This window comes from Primulina eburnea, chromosome 15 (genome assembly GCF_022965805.1).
Source record: "Primulina eburnea isolate SZY01 chromosome 15, ASM2296580v1, whole genome shotgun sequence".
Lineage (NCBI taxonomy): Eukaryota > Viridiplantae > Streptophyta > Magnoliopsida > Lamiales > Gesneriaceae > Primulina > Primulina eburnea.
In genome coordinates, this window is record NC_133115.1 from 29,294,652 (window position 1) to 29,311,902 (window position 17,251).

The following is a 17,251-nucleotide window of genomic DNA, read 5'->3' on the forward strand; positions in this document are numbered from 1 at the left end:
AGAAAAATCTATTTATACTGATTTCAACGAATAAAGAATCAACGTTTCTTGTGGAAGAATAAGAAATCAATAGTGGGGGAAGCTCGAGCAGCATCAGTGGGCGCAGCTGATTAAGGAATGTTGAATCCACGAGCCGCCTCTACTTCCTGTTTTCTTTTATATATGCAAAGACTGAGTGGTCTCAGTTCAAGCAACGAACAAGAACTGACGGTATTGTAAATCCTGGTGACTGGTACTATATTTTTCTCTGGATGTAAAATATTCACGATTCTTGTTCTGGTTTGAATATTGAATATGCATGTTATTTTTTTCTGAGAAAGCAAGTTTGATTTGATAAGATGAAACCTTTCATGCTTGTTTCTTGTAATTATGTGTAAGATTAAATTCAAGAAAGTATAGAGATAAGAACATTTGTAATTATCTGATTCCTAAATAAATGTATTGTTTAGTTGTTTTAATAAAAAGAAAAATAAGCAGAAGCATATGTTGGTTTCAATTAATCTTGAATTTAATTAGTTGGTTTTTATAAATAAAAGCTTCCAAAAATCGTTTCTTATACAGGATCAATGATGTATATACGTGTAATGGTGCTATAATTTAAATCAGTCCTATAAATACAAATATATAATTTATAAAAATGTTTTTTTCTTGTGAAGGTCTTGAAACAAGTCGACTCGGTCCATATTTGTAGTTAAAATTATACTTTTAGCATAAAAAACAATATTTTTTCATGGACTAGCTAGAATAAGTTTTTCGTCTAATAAAATTGATATGAGATGGTATTATAAGAGTTTTTTTTAATATATATAGTGTCGAAAATATTGACTTTTATTCCTTGAAAATTTTTATGTTTCTGTTGCATTATGTAAATTCACACATGTTTTTTTAGAGAAGGTTCCAAGGTGACCAATCATGGATATTGTTAGAATTATTGCGCATTAATTGTCAGGAAATAAATATTAAAAACTTGTATGTCAGAATTAAGTGTTGTGGTCGGTGTTGTCAACACGGCACACAACACAGCAACGGAAATTGACTAATCAAAATTATAAACTGAGTAAAGTAACTAGAGACCAGGATTCAATTATGCACAAGTACTAATACTTGTGCGAAGCCTCAAGGCAACAAATTCACTGGAAAATTATGTAAATCGTTTACACAAAAACAGATACTAGTGAAAACAACGAAACATAAATTCCTTGACACGCCAAGGGATTAGATGACATCAAATGAAAACTTTTAACCCAAAAACTAGACGCTACAACCGAACATATGCTGAATACACTAGAACGGAAGTATCATTCCAGTCTGAGCGATTTCTCCCTTGATCTGCAACTCTTTCAAAAAAATCGTGACACGATTTCTTCAAGACGATTTTTGTATCTCTCTCACTCTTCTCACCTCCGTCACTTTTGATTGGTGATGTTCGCATATTTATTTCTGCATCACGATCTTTCACGATTCTCTCTATCTACAATCCAGGAAACAAGTGTGTTTAAAAAGGAATCAAACTCTTTTCAAGATATGGCCTATCATATAGATATTTTCCCTGATGCTATAAATCATCCCATAAAATGAGTATCTATTTCTAAGGAAACAAATCATTTATGTTATCTAGAAATGCAAAAATAAAATCTCAATAAAATGTGGAATCAACAATTCCTTTCAATCTCCCCCTTTTTTGCATTTCTGGACAAAACTTCAGGACGGGATGATCCCTCAGTGCACAACTCCCCCTCCATGTAACTCCCCCTAAATTTGCCATGTGTTGTTAGTGAAAAACTTAGTCTGAAGAGAGACGTAGTCTGCCTTGTCAGTCGGTAGCTCCAGCAGTATCCTCATGGCCCCGACTATTATCATCATCCCTGGATACTCCCCCTTTTTGGATAGAATGCACGCCTTCCCTTAGTAACTGGTTGTAAGTAGCAATTTGTGTTTCAAAATAGGAGATGGTTTCATTTGATTGTGAGATCAGCTGATTGGCAAGAACAATGGTGTCACGAGCCTGCTGAATCTGTTGAACACCGAAGGCGATTTGGCCATGGATAATAGAAGTTGGGAGCTGGACAAACCCTTCTGGTGTAGAGGAAGAGGAAAAAATGTTGCCAGCACTAGGACCAACATTAGTGTCCGCAACCATTGCAGGAGCAATCCCAGTGGCAAACGATCGGGTGGAAGGATCAGCAGTAGGATTTACCCCAGCGTCAGACCAGGGAAGATCGAGGACCCTAGTCCCTTTGAAATAAGCGGAGGCAATTTTCAAGGGTTCTCCGATTTCGATGAGAGGTTCATCCTCCGCTTTCACAAATCCCTGGGATTCAAGGATACCAAAAATTAGGGATGGATACGGGAGTGAGACAGACCTCAACTGTCCTTCTGCAAACTGCATAACAGTGGAAAACACTAATTCCCCAAAGTTGAAATTCCGGCCCGTGCCGATGGTAAAGAGGGTGACAGCATGAAGGCGGGTGACCACAGTAGTGTTTCTAGATGAGGTCCAGTTGCGTATTGCAGTTTTGTGTAGAACTGAGTAGAAGGATGTCAGTTTTGCTGCTGCTAGACGCTCTGGGAGATGTGGATACTGAGTGACCAAACCCCCGGTGATGACCGAAGTGATGTAGTCAATATGTGGAAGGTCATCCATATCATCGTTGGTAGGTGTATGATAGAAGTCATTGATATTGTGCGGAGAAAAATCATATATGACATCCCGAACAAAGACACGCCCGTACTTAATTGACCTCTTATCTCCAACACTGGTGGTCAGGTTGCAATAGAATTCAAGAACAGGTCGTCTAGCATAAGGCATTACAGAGTTCACTGTGGAACTTAGCCTGCGGATGTTGAGAAATGTGTTGAGATTGTACCTTCCATACGCCTCAAAATCAATGTTGCGTTCTTCAACAAAATTCCTGTTTGCATACAGGTACCATTGGCCCACAGCAGTCTCTGAATAGAATTGAGGGGCGAAGGAAGTGGCCAGGTTATAGTCCTCGTCAACAGTGTTGTCAACACCCGGTGCAGCACCAGTGCCAACATGGTCAGCAGCTACCTCAGCGGCAACTGAATGACCAGAGTGCTCACCAGACTCTTGAAATTCAGACTCCATGACAGTGTCAGATGAGGAGGTATCAGAGGGTTCTGGTGGGGCTGCATCCTCATGAGGGACTGAAGCACGCTTGTTTTTTGCATCCCGTAAGTTGTTAAGGAAGTCAGCCAGGGATTGTTCGTCCTCTGAGGAGAAGCTGACTTCCGGGGATCTGTCAGGTTGTGGAGCAGAGGATGTGGACGGAGCAGCGGATTTCTTCACACGAGCAAAACGCTTCCGATGTACCAACTCAAAAGTGTCATCATTCGAATCATCTCCGGACGAAAAATCTGGGTCCAATGTGAAATATGTGGCCATCCGCGGTTTCTTGGGAGCATCAAAATTGGGACTATATCCTGCCTGCCTTTTAGATCGCCGGAGAACGGTGGTGTGCTGTGGCGGAAAGGCTCGTCTTAGTGCTTCGTAGTCGATTGGCATGCCTGGGTACCATGGATTTCCAGGTTCGCCTGGGGCAATTTCCTCAAGCGGGGCAGGCTGGGGAAGAACAGGCACAATTTGCAGAGGATTGGCAGTGGGATTCTCATGCGGTGGTGTTGGAGGTGGTGTTGACTCCCGTCGGGGGACACTACGATTTGTCTCCATTTCACTGCGGATATCTTGTGGATCGAATTGATGATCTGCCAAAAGCAAGAAGAGGAGATTACAGTATCGCTTTGTAGCAATAAGTACCCAGAGAAATATCGAAGAGCAGTGAGTGATCGTGAAGCACAGTGTCTAGAGAAATGTGATTAATACATGAGAAATCAAATAACATGGTATTTAAACCCTAGCAGCAACGGTAACAATTTGAATCGAACGGACACAATAGTAACGGTAAAAAAAAAAAACCGGTTTACCCTGGGACAACGGTAACAATTTCACCAAGGATTCAAATTCAGAATGTAAAGGAACCACTGATGTCCCACTTCGATTTGTAACCCACAGAAGACAAGACATATCAAATCCTCAAAATCTTGGTTAAAAACAATTTAACAACCGTTATCTGTCAAATCTGATCTCCAGCTTATTTTGATGTCTTCACGAACCAACAAATAATATGCATGTCCTAATGATGCCTTGGTAAGATGAATGTAACAAAATGTCAGGCAATGTACAAATGGTGCTATCTCTGAGCTTGGTGTTGGCAACACCGTTTGGCAACACCTCTGAGTTTAGTCACACTTCCACAAAACTTTCTTTTGATTCAGAAATGGTAGCTCTCACTCTAGAAGAACGGTCTTCAATGGACTCCCCTAGGTAGCTTTTTCCATTATTATTTAGAAGTGGTAGCTCCCACACTAGAAGAACAGTCTTCAATGGACTCTTCTAGGTAGCTTTTTCCATTTTCTTCTAAAAAATCTTTTTTTTTTTCTTCTTATGCTTCACAAAATCCAAGTCACTTTTTCACATTGGACAAGATCACAATTTCAATGAACATCCTCAACTACTCGATGCCTTGGATTGAGCAGAATATACTCCTCAACATTTGACTGGAAGCATGAATACTCAGAGGGTACCTTTCAGAAATTGCCTTCACTGTCCAGATTTTACACAATTAAAAAGAATGATTATGATAATGCAGTATGCTCAGCATCTAAAAAAAGACATGCAAAAATGGTGTTGTCACCGGTGTTGGCAACACCGACGACAATACGTGTGTGTGATTATTGTACGCACATGCTGAGAGACTTCCGAAGATTGGAAAATCTCTCAAAATCCAAAGGTTTCGTGAATATATCGGCTAGCTGATTTTCAGTTCTAACAAACTCTAGTCGAATTATTCTTTTTTCAACCAAATCTCGAATGAAATGATGTCTTATATCTATGTGTTTTGTTTGAGAGTGTTGAACAGGGTTTTTAGAGATGTCAATCGCACTTGAGTTGTCACAGTAAACTATCATCATGTCACTATGGAAGCCATAGTCCTCTATCATTTGATTCATCCAAGCAAGTTGTGAACTACAACTTGCTGCTGCGACATATTCGGATTCGGCTGTGGATAGTGACACGCAATTCTGTTTTTTACTGTACCATGACACTAGATTGTTTCCTAGATAAAAACATCCTCCCGAAGTACTCTTTCTATCATCTAGATCCCCTGCCCAGTCTGCATCAGAAAACCCCACTAAATTGGTGTTGGTTTCTCTAGTGTAGCACACACCGAACTCTAATGTCCCAGCAATGTATCTCAGTATGCGTTTCACGGCTTTAAGATGGGATATTTTTGGATCAGATTGATACCTAGCACATAGACAAACACTGAACATGATGTCGGGTCGAGTGGCAGTTAAGTACAGAAGGCTACCAATAATGCTGCGGTACATGGTGTTGTCAACACCGTCTGCAACACTATCTTTTGACAGTTTCTCATTTGACCCCATAGGAGTTCTCATGTGTTTGGAGCAATCATTCGAAAATTTTTTAACCAGATTTTTGGCATACTTGGATTGACATATAAAAATTCCATCATGTAATTGCTTAACCTGTAATCCAAGAAAAAAATTTAACTCCCCTACCATACTCATTTCAAACTGTGAAGACATATGATGTACAAATTTATCAACCAGATGTTGCGATGATGCACCAAATACAATGTCATCCACATAAATTTGACAAATCAGAATATCATGCTTGAGTTTTTGTGTAAAGAGAGTTTTGTCAACCTCACCTCGTTTGAAGCCCAAGTTAATCAAGTAGTCGGCCAACCTACCATACCATGCTCGAGGAGCTTGTTTCAATCCATAAAGGGCCTTTTTCAGTTTATAGACATGGTCCAAGTAGTGTGGATCTTCAAATCCTTTTGGTTGGCTAACATAGACTTCCTCATTTAAGATCTCATTCAAGAATGCGCTTTTAACATCCATTTGGTACAATTTCATATGCATATGACAAGCAATGGTGAGTAACAGATGGACAGACTCAATACGGGCTACAGGTGCGAAGGTTTCATCAAAATCCACCCCCTCAACCTGTGTATACCCTTGAGCTACCAGTCGAGCGTTATTTCTAACAATGTTACCAGATTCATCGGTCTTATTTTTAAAATCCATTTTGTTCCAATAACATTTGTATTTGGGGGTCTCGGTACCAAATCCCACACATCGTTGCACACAAATTGCTCAAGTTCTTCGTGCATTGCATTTACCCAAAATTCATCTTTAAGTGCCTCAGTTATATTTTTGTGTTCAATTAATGACACAAAGCAGGAGTGACTAACCTGAGAGTATGTGGAGCTCATACATACCAGACCGATCATCTTTCGATAGTCCACCTTATCCTTTTTCCTCGTTTGCACATCCTCATGTACTTCTCCAATAATTTGTGACAATGGGTGATTCTTTTGAATTTTACTGGGGATATCTTTCGCATGATCCAATATCACATCATCCTCACCTTCTTCATTTTCCACTGATTCGGTAGGGTCCTGAGATGGTGTTGTGCTTGGTGTTGCTGGACTTGACTCAACACCAGTCTCAGCACCAGTATTAGTTTCCAGCAGTCCTTCAGTGTCATCTTCTTTTGATTTCCCTGTCAGATCAGCAAGATCATCAAATACCACATTGATTGACTTCATCGTTGTTCTAGTTCTCAAATTGTAGACACGATAGGCTTTACTATTCACAGAATATCCAAGGAAAAGACATTTATTGCTCTTGGAGTCAAATTTAGCAAGGTGATCTCGATCATTCAATACATAGCCAACACAACCAAAGATATGAAAGTATTTAAGGTTTGGTTTTCTTCCCATCAAAATTTCATAGGAGGTCATAGTAGATCCCCTTCGTAAAAAAACTCGGTTCGAAATATGGCATGCAGTATTCAAAGCCTCAGCCCAAAAGCGTTTTGACACACTTTTGGAGCTAAGCATAACCCGAGCCATTTCTTGCAGGGTTCTATTTTTCCTTTCTGCTATTCCATTTTGTTGAGGAGTCTTAGGAGCAGAAAACTCATGTGTTATTCCCTTTTTGTCACACAGGGATGAAAAGTGAGAATTCTCAAACTCCTTTCCATGATCAGTTCTAATTTTAACCACCCTTAAATCAAACAAGTTGGTTATTTTTGCATGCAGTTTTTTAAAAACATCGAAGGTCTCAGATTTTTCTCTAAGAAAGCTTACCCAAGTGAAGCGCGAAAAATCATCAACACAAACAAATGAGTACTTCTTACCGCCCATGCTTTCAACTCCGATTGGTCCCATTAGATCCATGTGTAGGATTTCAAGGCATCGTGTTGTCCCGAAATGTTGCAACACCGGGTGAGCAACACGTGTTTGTTTTCCCTTCTGACATGACCCACAGACATAAGTATTATCTGAACTTAAATTAGGCATACATCTTACAGCTTCATACTTACTCAGATTTTTCAGGGTCTTGAAGCTTACATGACCTAGTTTTTGGTGCCATAGGTCCAAGTTGCTTACCTTGGCACTACGGCACTCATCGCCTTCGCCCACGAGATAACAATTGTCAGCAGACCGGGTTCCTGTCATAACACAAACATTTGCATTATTAATGACTTCACACTTATCTTTATTGAATCTAACATGTAAATTATCATCACAGAGTTGACTTATGCTTATTAGGTTTGAGTTAAGTCCTTCAACATGGAGCACATTGTGGAGTATGGGAAGCCCGTCAACAATCAGAGTCCCTTTGCCAACAATTTTCCCTTTGGCACCTCCACCATATGTCACCCGACCACTTGCAACTTCAAGATAATCAATGAGGTGTTCTTTAGATCCCGTCATATGACGGGAACACCCACTATCAAAGTACCATGCTCCTGAAATGTTAGTTTTTAATGAGGTATAAATAACATTGCATAGAGTTACAGTTTTGAGTACCCAGATTTTCCTTGCAGGGGGTTTCTTGATTCCAGTATTGTACTTGGTGTTGGGAAACACCTTATGCAACACTTCATTTGAATGCCAATACAAGTAATCGTTTCTCAGTTTGTAGCAGAATGGTCTGATGTGCCCAGGCTTATGACAGTAATGGCAGATAAAATTACACTTACGTTTATTGAGTTTTTCTGATGACGCACGCTTCTTAATTCGTGACGCCCTTGCTGATGAGTGAGCTTTTGGGGATGAAGTGGATGAATCAACTGACTTCAGTTTTTGTTCAGCGCTTGGCTTTGGAGTGGGCACAGTTTTTGGAGGCATGTCTGTTGATAAGGAGTTAGTATAATCTTCTCCTTTCACAAATAATGTGGTCTTTGAGCGGGTGTTGGACGACTCTCCATGCTCATACGTGCTTTCAACATAGCCAAGACCAGACCTACTCCCCGATCCCATATTCAGCATTGTCTCAAGCTTTGAAGAGCTTGCATTGAACTTTGCAAGTGTTTTTTATGACTTTTCGAGCTCATCTCTAACTTTACATAGTTCAACGTCCTTCCTACTCAGCAAAGTTTCAAGACGTGATAAGTTGATCTTCAGATCTGTATTCTCTTTTGTGAGTTTGGAATTTGTCTCATTTCGTTTAAGCCAGTCATCATAGAGTTCTCCGTACATCATCTGGACAGTTTCCACAGTTAGTTCTTCTTGATCAGCTTCCTTGATGTCTGTACATCCTAAATTTCCCAGAGATTTGATATTAAGGCATAGTGATCTTGAAGTGGTGTTGCGACCCGGTGTTGCAACACAAATGGCAACACCGAGGGGATTAACCTGCAATTTATACATATCATGATGAACAGCAGAAAAAGAGGTACAATCGTCTCCTTCCTTGGAACCATATTCCTCATCAGTGTCTTCGTCACTCAGTGTGGCTGTCATGATTTTATTCCTCCGAAGCCGATTGGCACACTCATTGGTGTAGTGGCCAAATCCGAAACATTCTCGGCATTGGACTGAGTCAAGTTTCTTTGTTTCCGGTCGACCTGGGGTTTCATTCCTTGATTTGAAATTTCCTTGAGTAGGAACCAAAGTTTTGTTTCTTTCAGTGGGGATGAATGAGGGTTTCAGTGTAGACACAGATTTCTTTTTGTCTCTCATCCGCTTCAAGTAGTCGCCAAATTTCTTGGTGATCAAGGATATTGTTTCTTCACCTAGATCAGACTCATTTGCCTCTTGAATTAGGTTGTTTACAGAATCATCGGTGGTTTGCAAGGCAATTTCCTTCCCTTTACTCCTTGTCTGTAGGTCTAAATTCATCTCAAATGTTCTGAGAGAGCTGATTAGTTCCTCCAGATTAAGCTTAGAAGTGTCCTTGGATTCGTCAATAGCACAGATTTTGATATTAAACCGCTCAGGAAGAGATCTCAGGACCTTGCTAACCAGTCTTTCATTTGACATAGAATCACCGAGACTACTGGCCTCATTTGCTATCTCACGCAATCTCCGATCATATTCCATTATAGTCTCGTTTTCCTCCATCCTTAAACTTTCAAATTTAGAGGTCAACATCCTGAGTTTGGTTCTGCGAACACTCTCTGATCCTTCGCAGTGCTTTTGAAGAATATCCCAGGCTTCTTTGGCGGAAATGCAGTTGGTGATGAGACTGAACATATTAATATCCACGGAGGTGAATATCGCATTTAGAGCCTTGGAGTTGAAGTTCGAGGTTATAACTTCATCATTGGACCAGGAACTTTCAGGTTTGCTTCCACTGTCTCCATCACCATCAACTATCTTTGGCGGGGACCATCCATCCAAGACACGTTGCCATGCCCTTTCTTCTATAGATTTGATGTATACTCTCATTTTGACTTTCCAGAGAGCATAGTTCGAACCATCTAGGACTGGTGGTCTAAAAACCGTGTTAGACCCTAGTGAATCCATTGAGCTGTTAGTGTATTTCCTGCAAATATCAATAAACCAGAATCAAACACTTAGTGTATCAAGTGATGGCTCTGATACCACTTGTTAGAATTATTGCGCATTAATTGTCAGGAAATAAATATTAAAAACTTGTATGTCAGAATTAAGTGTTGTAGTCAGTGTTGTCAACACGGCACACAACACAGCAGCGGAAATTGACTAATCAAAATTATAAACTGAGTAAAGTAACTAGAGACCAGGATTCAATTATGCACAAGTACTAATACTTGTGCGAAGCCTCAAGGCAACAAATTCACTGGAAAATTATGTAAATCGTTTACACAAAAACAGATACTAGTGAAAACAACGAAACATAAATTCCTTGACACGCCAAGGGATTAGATGACATCAAATGAAAACTTTTAACCCAAAAACTAGACGCTACAACCGAACATATGCTGAATACACCAGAACGGAAGTATCATTCCAGTCTGAGCGATTTCTCCCTTGATCTGCAACTCTTTCCCAAAAAATCGTGACACGATTTCTTCAAGACGATTTTTGTATCTCCCTCACTCTTCTCACCTCCGTCACTTTTGATTGGTGATGTTCGCATATTTATTTCTGCATCACGATCTTTCACGATTCTCTCTATCTACAATCCAGGAAACAAGTGTGTTTAAAAAGGAATCAAACTCTTTTCAAGATATGGCCTATCCTATAGATATTTTCCCTGATGCTATAAATCATCCCATAAAATGAGTATCTATTTCTAAGGAAACAAATCATTTATGTTATCTAGAAATGCAAAAATAAAATCTCAATAAAATGTGGAATCAACAATTCCTTTCAGATATGATTGATCATTAAAGATCTTTTTTTATTTGCTTAAATTAAATTAGAAAATAATCCCATCATTAAAAATAGCTATTGCATGATAAAATCGTTAAAATAAAAAAAAATATGAGTTTCTATAACAAGAAATTTATGAATGATTAATTTTTATAAAAGGCGGGTTTTATATTGCCATTTATTTTTTATATATGGCATGATGATGTGTAACTAGTCAAGTTACTTGAACTACGTCTCACATTATTTTTTGTGTAAAATCTTTAAATAAAAAGCCATTTTCACGATTGTCTCTTGTTTTCACATTTGTTTGAATAAATTGTTTTTATTTTTTAAAAGAAAATAACAAGTATTGTTATGCGATATAGATTTTATTGGTAACATGATCAAAAATTTAAGAGTAAATGGATTAAAATTTATTGATATTAGTAGATAAATGGTACATTTTTATTAAATGAACAAAATGATGCGACAAATAAATAATGGCCCCAAATTGTGAACGGTCACATAAGAATTAAAAAATTAGCGAGGCTACTAATTCTTATTGATATTGGAAATAAACAAAATTAGAGAATTATAAAAAATATATCTGCAATACATAATTTCCGTAGATTTTGATACTAACTGTGGGCAATGTAAAAAATAAATGGAATGAGAAATTTTTGAACTTCTCTCCAGTACAAATATATATGTCTCGTATGGGAAGAGCATAACCACGATTATACAAAGAGCTTAAACATCTAACAACAATGTTGAGTTAAACGCATATAAATGAAAGTAATATTTGGATAACGACCTCCAAAAAATCTTTTGAGTTAAGTTATTGACGTTGCACAATTTAATCTGGTTAGCTAAATGAACCATAAAAAAAAAAAAAAAAAAAAAGATGTTCATATCATAATGGGTAAGTTTGTCTCTGCTTGGGACATGGAAAACAGAACATAAATTGTAAGAGTGATTTCGAAAATAATATGTGACAAAACCAGAAGTGAGACACATCTTTTCCTAGACTCATGAGTATAACAATCCGATTAATTGACACTCAAATATGTGCGGCCCCTGATGTCCATGTTAGATATGGTTTTCTACATGCCCGAACGCAGCGGAAGTTTTAAAATTTTATTTTATTTTGAAAAACAAAATAATTATGCTTTGGACGCTCGTATGATTTAACAAAACATTCATGCATAGGATGTTTAGAAGATTATACCTTTGGTGAACGATTCACACGGCTCCCACTATTCCGGGGTTAGCGGAAGTAGCTCTTGATAAATTCCCTACGAACTTTCTTCAATAGACTCCTAGTTTGATCTTCATATCAAGTCCACGACTAGATAGTATGTTCCTCTTTCAAATTGCACTCGAGAATATTGTCACGTCCCGAGACCGTGGTTAGTCGGCACCGGCGTTATTCAACAATCACATAATTGCTAAACAACAAGCCTCGTAGTACAGTATAAACCAAAACCAGTTTATATATCATAAAACCATAAAAATGGAATCGTCTTTACAATAGTAACTCTGAAAATCATAAAAATCTGCGGAAACGTTTATAACTTGAATTAAAAACTCACAAGAACCTATTCTTAATTAAAATCTTCATGTGTCCACTATCAGTACAAAAACTAGTGTCCGATTCTTCTTTCTCTATTACTTCTTCTGATTTATCTGGGGAGTGTAGAGTAAGGGGTGAGTATTTTGGGAAATACTCAGCAAGTGGAGGCCGTTCGAGCACAATATAACAACATGCATAATTTCGAAAATCACATGACTTGCACTTGCATAACATCATTCATATCACATGTATAACATTTACCAGCACTGATATTCCTCTACTTTCTATGGTTTACTGATATCAGTCCCTAATTTTTACTCCTCTAAGAGGGCGAGGCCATATAGTGGTTACATCCCCCACCGCATAAGGGTACGTCATGGTTGGGATTCCCACCCATAACCAGTCGAATCCTCACAGTGCTCAAAATCGTATGACAATCAACACAAGAAATGAGTAGAAGAAAAATGTACTCGACCGTATTTTCAAAAACGAATAAGATAATATGCACAACGAGATTTAATATTTAGAACAAGTCCACTTACCTTAAACTGGACGTGAAGAACTCGGAAACCATAGAAGAATTATGCTTCGAAAAAGCAACAACGCCTCTATCGAAAAATCAACCATCTTTTAAAATTCACTGCGCCTTACTGCACCGTTGGATCGGACTTAAAATTTTACAGTAGGTTCATAAGTACGTTAAATATATTATGAACGGTGGAGATCGGGTTTGGAAGTTGTTTAGGTCTGTTCATACAGAAAAACCGTAGGTGTGCTGAATTCCCGCCTAAAATCTGAGCAGTTTTCTTTCAAAGGCTATAAACGAAAAACTAACCGTTGGATTTTGCTGAGATTTGGATATGTTATGCGAAACATATGGAAAAATATTCTGAACGGTGGAGATCGGATTCCAAGTCCCCGAGCGAGAGAAAAGAATTTTTTAACTTGGACAGAACTTTGATGACTCGTGCAGAATTTTGGAGAGAAATTTCGAAAATTTGGAGCAAAAACTCGAAAATTCATGTGTGAAATTTGAATGAGAGCTTCTCCTATTTATAGGGGTGAGGTGAAAATCTTACCATAATTCAATTGATACTATTTCCAAAATTTGGAGATGCTCCTTCCATAATTCGAGATAATCATTCCATATAATTTGATATGCTTCCTTATTGAGAAAATCTACCTTGTATGTAATATTTCCTTCCAAATTTTATTGATATCCAGCCTTATTTCGAAATTAATACATGATTTGTACTGAATTTTGAATTTCATGTATTTATTAGCTTGAAATTTCAATACCATGTATTATTTAATATTTTCGAATTTATTATAACTCGAAAATAAATTCTTATACATGTCTATATTTAATTAATTACATGCCCAAAAATTTAGGTTCTCACAAATATGAAAGAGATTTATCGTTGGAGACTAAAAGCGAGATGCGGCTCAACCATGAAGAATCAAGGTGGCCGAAAAAAATTTCCTTTGGAGGTAGCGAAGTAGGGTTCTCGAAAAATAGGGTTGGGGAATGACGGCCAGGGTTTTGACTTGCACCCCCTATTTATAATTAGTGTGAGACGATCTCACAGATCATATTTTGTGGAAAAAATCTCTTATTTGGGTCATCCATGAAAAAATATTACTTTTTTTTGTTAAGAGTATTACTTTCTATTGTGAATATCGGTAGGATTTACCCGTCTCACAGATAAATATTTGTGAGATCGTCTCACAAGAGACCTACTCTTTATCGAGATATATTAAAGGAAATAACATCCACTAACTTTTCTTATTTTATGTTTTAGTCCACTAACTTGTCAATTCAACGAAAATAATTTAATTACATAAAAATTCACTGTGTCTCAATCATATTTGTATCATATTCTTTGAATTAATATTAAAAATAAAATCCATTTTACATATAAATTTATAAAAACACAAAAACTCCTATAAGATTGTCTAACATGTCAATTTTATGAAACAAATATCCTACCTGATTCGACCTATTAAAAAATATTATTTTTTATGCTCAAAGTATTGTTTTTAGCTCTGGATATGGATCGTGTCAACTCGTCTCATGAATATAGATCAACGAAACCGTCTCATGCCTACCATTATAAAAAGCAAAGGAGTGATATTCATTGTTTTAAATAATTAAATATTATTAATTATATAGCCTATCAAATAAAATTCACATCATAATGCTAGTATAGTTATCTCTCTGGAATCAATTTCGAGAACATAAAAACTTAAGTGAGACGGTCTCACATATCAATTTTATGAGACACGTATTCTATTTAAGTGAGCCATGAATAAATATTATTTTTATGCCAAAAGTATTACTTTTTTATTGTAAATATGGGCAAGATTGACCCATCTCACGAATAAAGATCCGTGAGACCGTCTCACAAAAGACCTACTCTTTCGAGAAAAAAAGAACACACTTGTGGCAACAACTCTTCATTATATTTGAAGCAAAAACTTGTGTGAGACGGTCTCGTGAATCGTATTTTGTGAGACGGATCTCTTATTCGGGTCATCTATGAAAAGTATTACTTTTTATGCTAAGAGTATTACTTTTTATTGTGAATATGGGTAGGATTGACCCGTCTCACAAATTAAGATCCGTGAGACGGTCTCACATGAGACCCACTCAATTAGCCAAAAACTTGTGTGAGACGGTCTCACGGGTCGTATTTGTGAGACGGATCTCTTATTTGGGTCATCCATGAAAAAGTATTACTTTTTATGCTAAGAGTATTAATTTTTATTGTCAATATCGGTAGGGTTGATCTGTCTCATAGATTAAGATCCGCGAGACGGTCTCGCATGAGACCCACTCATATAATTAAGGGAAAATTTGGTCAAAAATATTTTGGTGTCCTTCTAATATGATCAAGTATTATAATTAGTATAGAAGTATACATAGTATAGATGATAATGAAGGGATACAAAATTTATTCAGGGGTCTTCCGAAAAATCATTATCTTATCATCAAATGATCGAAATTATTAATTTACCAAACTACTAAAATCCTGAATGAGATAAAAAAATCCTGAATGAGATAAAAATATTATTTTAAAGAAGTTATTATTAATAATACCAAATATTAATTTATAGAGAATTTATTATAGTATATTTGTTAAAACTTTGATTATAATCAATTACTTAACAGAAACAATAGTAAATATTTGAAAAGAAAATACCCCTAAATATTTGGCAATATCGTTTTCCCTAATTTCTTTTTATTTTAAAAAATTTATATAACGTATCTTGAAGATTAGGCTCTCCATAATGCAATATGTATTAGACCCTTCACCATTCATCGTCGCCTATTGTTCTCCTTCCATCGATGGCCCCTCATAAGAACACAAAAGTTCCTTTCGTTTGGATTTAAATCAAGAATTGAAGAATAAGAAAGCAGTGGTGGCGGCTGCAATAGGCCGCAGCAAAGGATCCAGATATGCTAGTTGAATCCATAGTAGCAATTGTCGGATTACGAGACGTTGAATCCTTTGCTGCTTCTGTTGCCGGTCACCACTTCCTGTTTTCTTCCTATATATATATATATATATACATGCGAGAATGAATCAAGAAACAGGTACTGCGAATTCTTGTAAATTTTCTTTAACTTAGATGTAGAAATAATTTCATTGTTCCTGTTTGTTTTGTGGCAAGATTGTTTCTCGTACATGTTCTTGCAAGATAGTCACTTCTAGCTAGCTTTCATGAGGCGCACTCAATTTATATGTGTTTTTATTTTGTGTTTATATATTTGAACCATTAGAGAACTGTCCTCTGTATAATGAGACATATCATGTTGGTTTAAATTCTTGAATTTAGTTTTTTTTTTTTTTTACGAACAAAAACTTTGAAAATCGTCGTCTCTTATACGTTGAAATTGTTCGCAAGTTCTTGAAACTTTTCTTGCAAAAGTGTGTGTGTGTGTGTATAAAAGAAAAATCTATTTATACTGATTTCAACGAATAAAGAATCAACGTTTCTTGTGGAAGAATAAGAAATCAATAGTGGGGGAAGCTCGAGCAGCATCAGTGGGCGCAGCTGATTAAGGAATGTTGAATCCACGAGCCGCCTCTACTTCCTGTTTTCTTCTATATATGCAAAGACTGAGTGGTCTCAGTTCAAGCAACGAACAAGAACCGACGGTATCATAAATCTTGTTATCCTATTTTTCTCTGGATGTAAAATTTTCATGATTCTTGTTCTAGTTTGAATATTGAATCTGCATGTTATTTTTTCTGAGAATGCAATTTTGATTTGATCATATGACACCTTTCAGGCCTGTTTCATATATTTATGTGTAAGATTAAATTCAAGAAAGTATAGAGATAAGAACATTTGTGATTATCTGATTCCTAAATAAAGGCATTGTTTATTTGTTTTACTAAAAAGAAAATAAGCAGAAGCATATGTCGGTTCGATTAATCTTGAATTTAATTAGTTGGTTTTTATAAATAAAAGCTTCCAAAAATCGTTTCTTATGGAGGATCAATGTCTATACATGTAATGGTGAAATGCTATAATTTAAATCGGTCCTATGAATACAAAATTATTTAATTTATAGAAGTAGGTTTTTGTGTGACTTTCTTGAGACGGGTCGACTTGGTCCATATTTTGAATAAAAAGTTATACTTTTGGTTTAAGAAATAGTCTATGTGGACGTCAAGTGTGCATGAAAATTGTAAAATTGATCTTGAACTAACAGAAATTGTTTATTGGCACCGAAAATACATATGGCATGATAATTGATGATAACTAGTCTACCTGGACGATAATTGATAATAATAAAAATAATAATAAATTAACGAAAATAAATAAATAATAATTAAAATTTTAAGATATCAAAAACAAGCAAAAGCAAGACACCAAACTTGTCGATTTTGTAAAATCGAAGGTTCGTCGTTTTACAAAAAGTTATAACTGGTGATACCGGTTTCACTTTAATCTTTTAAATCGTAAATCACCTCAAACATCATGT